We start from the raw sequence: 8,237 nt of genomic DNA, 5'->3' as shown, positions 1-8,237 counted from the left end.
AATGAAGATGTTGATCTTTAGAGGGGTAAGGAGCGAAGACCCCGATTAATTATGGTTCGTTGTAGATGTTGTGTGGACAGCACAACAAATTAGGGATGATAATCTAAATAAATATCAGCTGGTCATAGTGCTGTAGGATAGGGCGTTGACATGGTATATCAAGTTCTGTCAAGATAGACCCGGTGCGACGTTGGAAGAGACTCGGCAGGCGTTGAACAGTGAGTTTAAGAAGCCTAAGTCTTAGGTGCAATCCATAACAGAGTTGAAGGAGATACGGTAATTAGTTGATGAGTCCACGTGGGACTTTGATCAAAGGTTGAAGTGCCTGATCTGACAGGCTAACATGAAGATCATGGATTTGTAGCATAGGGATTGGGACATCGCGTCCCTCCTTCCACATCTAATATTTCCTTTATCGCAGTAGAAGATAGGAATGTAGGCGGAATCTCTAGAGATCATGATGAGGTTGGAGGCTTCACTGGTATAGGATATGAATATGGGAGTACAACAGATTCAGTCACAGTTGAAAAGCCTACATATGGAGTTGCAGAGTTTGAAGACAGGAAAGGATGCTCAAGATGAGGTGCACGTTGAAGAATGGTGTATAAAATGTAAAGGTAAGGGACATGATAAGGATCATTGCCCTGTCTAGCATAATTACCTGATTGGAGGAGGTCATGTGCCTCTGAAACATGAAAACATTGTGGGACCAAGTGCAGGAGTACCATTATGGTGCGTTATCTGCCAGATAATGGGAAAGCATGCTACTGATAATTGTCACCTATTGCAGAGGTTTGTCCAAACACCGCAACAATTGTTTTGTACATTTTGTAAATCAGTGGGGCATGATTAGCAAAATTGTCAAAGTTATGAATTGATGATGGAGTGAACCCTTACATGTCGAATGCATGTGGAGAACTTGTCTCATGATCAAGGCGCAGGTGCAACGCGTGGAAGATTCCAAGGCCATGGAAGAGGAAGAGGGGGCGGGGTTGGCAGAGGTCGAGGACAAATGCTTTGTTATAACTGTGGCGAAGTAGCACATTTTGTGCACGACAATCAAAACCCTACGCATCCTTCTTGTCAATATTGTAGACAATTTGATCATGTAATAGAAGATTGCCCAGTGCTGATTAGTAAGATGCAGGAGAAAAAGATGCCACAGCCTATGCAAAACATCCATATGATGAGGGCAGAGCCTCACGAAGAAGATCATAACATCAATATAGTCATGCAAAGTGGTATGTACACATGAGAAGATAAAGGGAAGCAGCGAGAGACCGAAGGTTGGGTGTGCAAGGCTACCGAAAAGGAAGTCAGATTTGACCTCAACCAGGCCAAAGAGTCGTTTATGGAGGCCGAAAGTATTTTTGCTTAAGTTTCTACGTCCTCAAGTCAGGAGAAAACAACTATACAAGGTGAAGTACAAGATGTGGATCCCTTGTTGTTAGCTACTTTTCTCAAAACTTGTATGAAGATGTTAAGGGATTAGAAGGCAGTAGAAGGGCTCTAGGAGATGACTGACCATTGTACGGAAAAATTAAGATTCCTTCAGAACAACACGTTGTGAGGAAACTGGGTAAACATAAAAAATGGATAGGGCACGAGATGACGCTAACCGCACATATTGGAGAATATGAGATGGATCAAGTCATATTAGATATGGGGTTTGATGCTAATGTATTGCATAATCAGACCTGGAAAGGATGGGAAGACCTCTGCTACAATGGTCTCCTATACAGCTATGCATGGCCAATCAACAGAAAATTATTCCTATGGGACGCCTGTATGGGGTAACAATAGACATTGAAGGAGCAAGCGCATTGGCTGACTTTGAAGTAACTGAAATAGTTGATGACAGAAATCCTTCCCCTACGCTACTAGGAATTGATTGGGCCTTCGACATGGATGCAGTGATTATTATAAAGAAGTGAAGGATGAATTTTGAAAAGAAGGCACTCAAGGTTATCATGCCACTGGACCCTACTGAAGGAGCATGCTACATAGAACCGGTCTGTGACTATGTGCAAGACAATGATCTAGATCATATATACAAGATAATTGCATCCGATGAATATTGGATCAATCCCACTACAGATTAGTGGATCACGTGGGATAGAGACAACTCTTGTATCTCAGATTCAAATGAAGAGCTTGAACACTAGCAGAATAGGTTGCATGAAGTCTCTACGCTATGTTTTAATATGATGACAAAATCATTGCGCTGCATATCTACGGAGGTAAGGAATCTCCCTCATTATGATGGTTTGAATGATGCCAATCTATTTTTGGATGAATTTGAAAGGGAGCTGCCCAAAGAGCATAGATTTCAAACCCTTGAATTGGCACTGCGCTCTACACCTACCCTCTGGTGGGCTACACATAAGGAAAGCTTCGCTGACTGGAGGGAATACAAGTGGATGATGAAGCTAAGTTTTGGATAAGCTAATACTCGGATGACTGATAAGTATAGCGGAAAGGATGATATGCATGAGAATTTGGTGTGGTGGACTAAAGTTTGGGGCAACAAACCACAATAGGAATGGGTGCATATCTTTTGTCACACCTTAGATACTATTCCAATGAATTGGTACTTGGAAACGGAGCTATGCCATGGAACGGCAAAATGGGATGTCTTGAGGGAGAGTTTCGTGTTAACTTTCATCTTTGAGGATGGGTTTGAGTGCATTGATGAAACATTTCAGGAGATTAAGGCCACTATCTTTAGAACGCCTGAACAACCGGTAGAATGGGTTTAATCGGATTGAAGTATATAGCTGCACCATGCGCTGGAATGTTACAATGTGACTACAGAAGAAGAAGAAGAAGATCCAAGAAAAATCAACATTCCAGAGACAGAGGGACAACACGCAGTTGAAGGACCTAGAGTAGAGAACCCTGATATATCAAAAAATTTAAAGACCAGGCAAGTCAATATTATATCCGAGGCGCAACCTAAATTTGAAAATATAGGCGATTACTGGAACGAAGATACAGTTGATAAAGTTGCGGAGCTATTGTGCGAATACCAGGACTTGTTTCCTACCAAGTTCTTGGAAATCAAGGGAATAGTAGGGGGTTTGGGAGTCATGAATATCACTTTAAATCCTAATGCGAAGCCCATGAAATAGAGACCTTACCCGGTGAATCCCAATTATAAGGAAAAGGTGCACAAAGAGCTAGACAAAATATTGGAAGCAGGAATTATTGAGCCAGTAGAAGACTCTAATTGGGTAAGCCCTATGGTGGTTCAAAAAAAGAAGCAACAAGGTGAAATAAGGATATCCTTAGATCTTAGAAAGATTAATGATCCATGCATTCATGACCCATTTCCAACACCATTTACAGATGAAGTTTTTGAGAATGTTGGAGGTCAAGAAGCTTATTCGTTCACTAATGGGTTCTCGGGGTACCATCATATTAAGATCGTGCAAGAGGATCGTAGCAAGACAACCTTTACGCCAGAGTGGGGTTTCTTCTAGTATACAGTAATGCCATTCGGGTTGAAGAATGCGCCCACAATATTTTCAAGGGTTGTAATTGCAACGTTCAAAGAATGTATCCATAAATTTTTAGAAGTGTATTTTGATGATTGGACTGTGTTTGGATTGGTAAAGCGCCATGTTTCAAGTGTACGCCTCATGTTGGATACTTGTCGCAGATACCACATTGCACTGAACTTGAAGAAATGTATATTATGTGTGTCTTATGGAATACTGTATAATTTAAGGTTCTATAATCCATATCAAGTTTTTTAGAAGATTTTTCGTCAAAAATCACATTATAATACTTTTGTCAACGCGTTTTGAACCAACAAGTGTGGTTCATCGTCAGGAAAAGTTAGATCATGTCATTTGCAAGCAAGTATTGATGGTAGACCCGACGAAGATAGTAATGGTTATCAATTTAGAAGCTCCAAAGAATGTGAAGCAGTGGTGCGCAACATTGGGACACACTGGCTACTATAGAAAAATTCATCAAATGTTATGCACAGATAATCGCGCCGATGGAGAAATTACTAAAGAAGGACGCGAATTTATGCTGGGATGAAGAGTGTCAACGTAGTCTGGATGTATTAAAGGAAAATATGGTGATTGCACCCATTTTGGAGTTTCCAAACTAGAAGAAAGAATTTCATGTACATGTGGATGCCTCTTGTATTGAGTTGGGCGCGGTATTGACCCAACCAAGCGAAGGTGAGATAGATCACCTTATAACCTTCGTAACCAGGAAATTGTCAAAGGTCAAGAAGAACTATTCAACTACAAAGTTTGAAGGCTTGGCGATGGTCTACGTGCTATAGAAATTTTGACATTATTTGTTGGGCGAGGAATTTAAAATGTATACAGATCACTCCACTATCAAATACCTATTCAAAAAGCCTGTGTTGGGGGGGAAGATCTATAGGTGGTTATTGTTGTTTCAAGACTATGATTTTGAAGTTATTGTAAACCCTAGATAGTTGAATGTGGGACGAGATCATTTATCCAGGATTAAGACAAGCAAAGAACCAACTAGGTTGGAAGAAGGGTTGTTGGATGCACATCTATTTGTTGTGTGGGTCACAAATGACCACTTTATTGATATAATTTAGTTTCTAACTACTGGAATGACTCCTGAAGGATATTATACTCAAAAGAAAAAGGAATTGGTGGTCTGTGCCACTGACGTTTTTGTGATAGCGGGACACTTGTATAAGATGGGTAATGATGAAATACTCCACTGATACATCTCGAAGTTTGAATGATCTAGTATCCTTGCCCAAGAACATGGAGGAGTGGCGGGAGGACACTATGCAGGAAGAGAGACCGCGCAGAATATTCTACGTGCAGGGTTATAATGGCCAATGATGCACAAGGATTCTAAGGCGTATTGCAAGGCATGTGATGCTTGTTAGAGGATGGGGAAGCCAACGCGAAGGGATGAATTACCCTTAAATCCTCAGGTTTCATTACAGGTGTTTGATAAATGGGAAATTAACTTTGTAGGTCCGATACAGCCACTTAGGAAAAACATGGGCGCATAGTACATTATTACTTCGACAAAGTATTTGACAAGATGGGCAGAAGCACAACCGGTGAAGGATTGTACCGCTGCTACGGTCGTGACGTTCTTGTTTTAGTATGTCTTAAAAAGGTTTGGGTGCCCTAAGATACTGATGACTGATAGGGGTATGCACTTTCTGAATGAAACTATTTCTGCAATGCCCAAATAATTTCAGGTGTATTATTAAAAGAGTACACCCTATCATCCTTAGGCAAACAGAATGGTGGAAGCATTAAATAAAATCTTAGAAAATGCATTGAAAAATGTCTGCAATTTGCAAATGAACGATTGGGATGTGTGCATACCAGCGGTCCTATGGGCATATAGGACGACGTGTAAGAAGTTGATAGGACAAACCCCGTTCAGGTTGGTCTATGAGATAGACGTTGTGATGCCCATCGATTATATTGTGCTGAGTTTGTGAATTGCAACATTAAACGATATGGCAAAATGCGAGACTATGGAGGAGTGCCTTGCGCAGTTGATGGAATTAGAAGAAGATCGATTTCTAGCAAGATTTCACCAATAGGTGCAAAAGGAGCGCGAGAAGGCTTGGCATGATCGATATATTAAGTTGTGCACCTTAAAAGTGAATGAGTTAGTGCTACTATATGATAGCAAGTTCACAAAATTTCTAGGAAAGTTTAAAATGCACTGGTTGGGGCCCTATGTAGTCAAGGAAATTATAGATGGTGTCACAGTTCAGCTCACAAAGCTGAATGGGGAACCATTTCCAGGAAGAGTTAATGGAAGTAGATTGAAACTATATCAATGGAATCATGTCCCTATGCGATGACTACATGACAGCAAGATAGACTTAGTGTTGAGTCTTGAAAATGTCATTCATTTCCATTACACTTTCACTATTATGTCCATTATATCACCTCCATTTCACTACTATGTTACCACATTCATCCCACTTTCATTATCATTGGGCCACATTTATGTTTTTCCAATCTTTATTAATTCTAAGCCTTTTAAGTGAATTTGTGGTTAAAAATTAGAAAATAATGTGCATATGCTTATACCTAACAAATGGGTTGAGATTGTTGACATGTGTAGGTTGAAAGGAGGCTTCTAGAAGACCCTTATGTGGCACTCTAAGGCCAAATTCGAATTTGAGTGGAAAGAATCATGGGATCATGAGGATATGTGTCACATCTCCTAATTGTATTGTAACTCTAAGAAGACATGTGTCTTATCAGTTCCTATTTTGATTAGGACTCTAGAGGTAGAGGGAGAGATTCATGGACTCTCATTAATGAGATGGCTTCTCATCTTTTTGTATAAATAGGAGATCTCTCTCCTTCATTTGCTAGCTTAGAGTTTGAAGTTCTTAAGTCTTTTTAGCTTGTGAGTTTGTAGTTCTTCCTTGATGGCTTTTGAAAGCTTTGGAGAGCTTTGTTGTACTTTGTAATTTTGAAGAATTTGAATAAAGCTTTGATGTTCTCAACATGGAAGGAGATGTGAAGTAGATGTCATGGAGCATATTATAATGTAAGGTAGAGTAGATTTCATTTTGTAAATTTTGCTTTGATTTCATTATGTTATTTGATTGCTTTCAAGTTTGATAGATTAGATTTTTCATTCATGCAATTTTAATTCATGCAAGTGTGTTCAACTGGTTGATTGTAGATTAGTAATGCACATAGCTTTTCAATGACTAATGACATGATGGAATCATCTTGTCCTTCTGCTGATTTATTTTCTGAGTTCTAATTCCAGCATTGTTATTTCTTTCAGTTTTGTTTTGCTCATTTACTTTCATGCAAATTTAGATATCATATTACTCCATTTGTTTATGATTACCTTCCTATAGCCAAGCAACTCAAACAGTGAGGAATCAGAATATTATTTGATGTAGTATGATTTAGTTTCATTTTATGCAATTTCATTTCATGCAATTTAGATATCATATTACTCCATTTGTTTATGGTTACCTTCCTATAGCCAAGCGACTCAAATAGTGAGGAATCAGAATATTATTTGATGTAATATGATTTAGTTTACTTTTCTGCAAGTTAGTGATTAGAATACTCATGTCATTTTCGGTTACCTCCTATAGCCAGAGCGAGTCGAAAGGTGAGGGATTGAAGTATGAATGCGTAGTTTGATCTTAGTTTCATTTTATGCAATTTAGATATCAGATTACTCAATTTGTTTATGATTGCCTCCTATAGCCAGAGCGAGTCGAAAGGTGAGGGGTCAGAATATGGGTTGATGTAATATAATTTAGTTTACTTTGCTTACAGCTTTTGAATTGCTTTAAGTTCAGTTTTCTTTTTATACAGCAGCAAGGATACTGGGTTTCATAGTCACTAGCTCATTGATTGGTTGTTGCATTCTATTTTGATTAAAGTAGGTGCATATTTACACTTTTGTTTAAGTACTAACTCCATCAATAACATGTTTTAAGATCTTTTGAAGTGCTAAGTTTTGGAAGTTACCATTAGGGACATAGGCCTTGTCTTGAAATCTCTATCCATACTTATCATTTAAAAGTATTATTAAGACCTTAGAATAGGATTTCCATTTGCATTACACTTTAGGAAACCAACAAAAACAAAACCCCAAAACAAAATAAAATCTATAAAACAACGAAGTAAGAAAAAGGTTAACTAAGCACATATGGTGCACCACACTTCATCAGTTTACGATACCCGGATTGATAATTTATGTAGAGCAATTTAAGACATTAAATTGACTAGACACTTAGTACTCCATGCAGCTGCAAGGAAGTACGGAACTATAAAATACACTACCCAGAGACTGGGAAAACGAAGTAATAGGGTTGCGGGAGGGAAGTGAGAAGTTCGTCAGGGGGAGCTGCACCAAGATAGTTACGCCACGAAGGATGGTGCCATGCAGAGGAGTCCAAAAATAATCGTTGGATGCACTGTATCTGATTGGATGGTGAAAATCCTGTTAAGAGGAGTGCGCAGGCGAAATTTATGGCGCAATTCTTTGGAAATTTTCCGCCAAAGATGAATTTATGACAGTATTTTGGATGGAACGGTTGGATTTGAATTCAAATTCACCTATAAATATGACATGTTGGCCTGCAGTAGAACACTTTTCCTTCTAAAAGTCATTTTTGAGCTCTGTTGTCTTAAGCCTATGAACCAAGAAGATTAGGAGGAACTTCTTTTTTGACAGGAGTTTGCAAATTTTCCTGAGTGGAACCGTGAACT

Source organism: Pinus tabuliformis, chromosome 1_1 (genome assembly GCF_031772625.1).
Source record: "Pinus tabuliformis cultivar Carrire ecotype Pingquan chromosome 1_1, CPIR1, whole genome shotgun sequence".
In the NCBI taxonomy this organism is placed as follows: domain Eukaryota; kingdom Viridiplantae; phylum Streptophyta; class Pinopsida; order Pinales; family Pinaceae; genus Pinus; species Pinus tabuliformis.
This window is presented reverse-complemented; position numbering follows the sequence as displayed.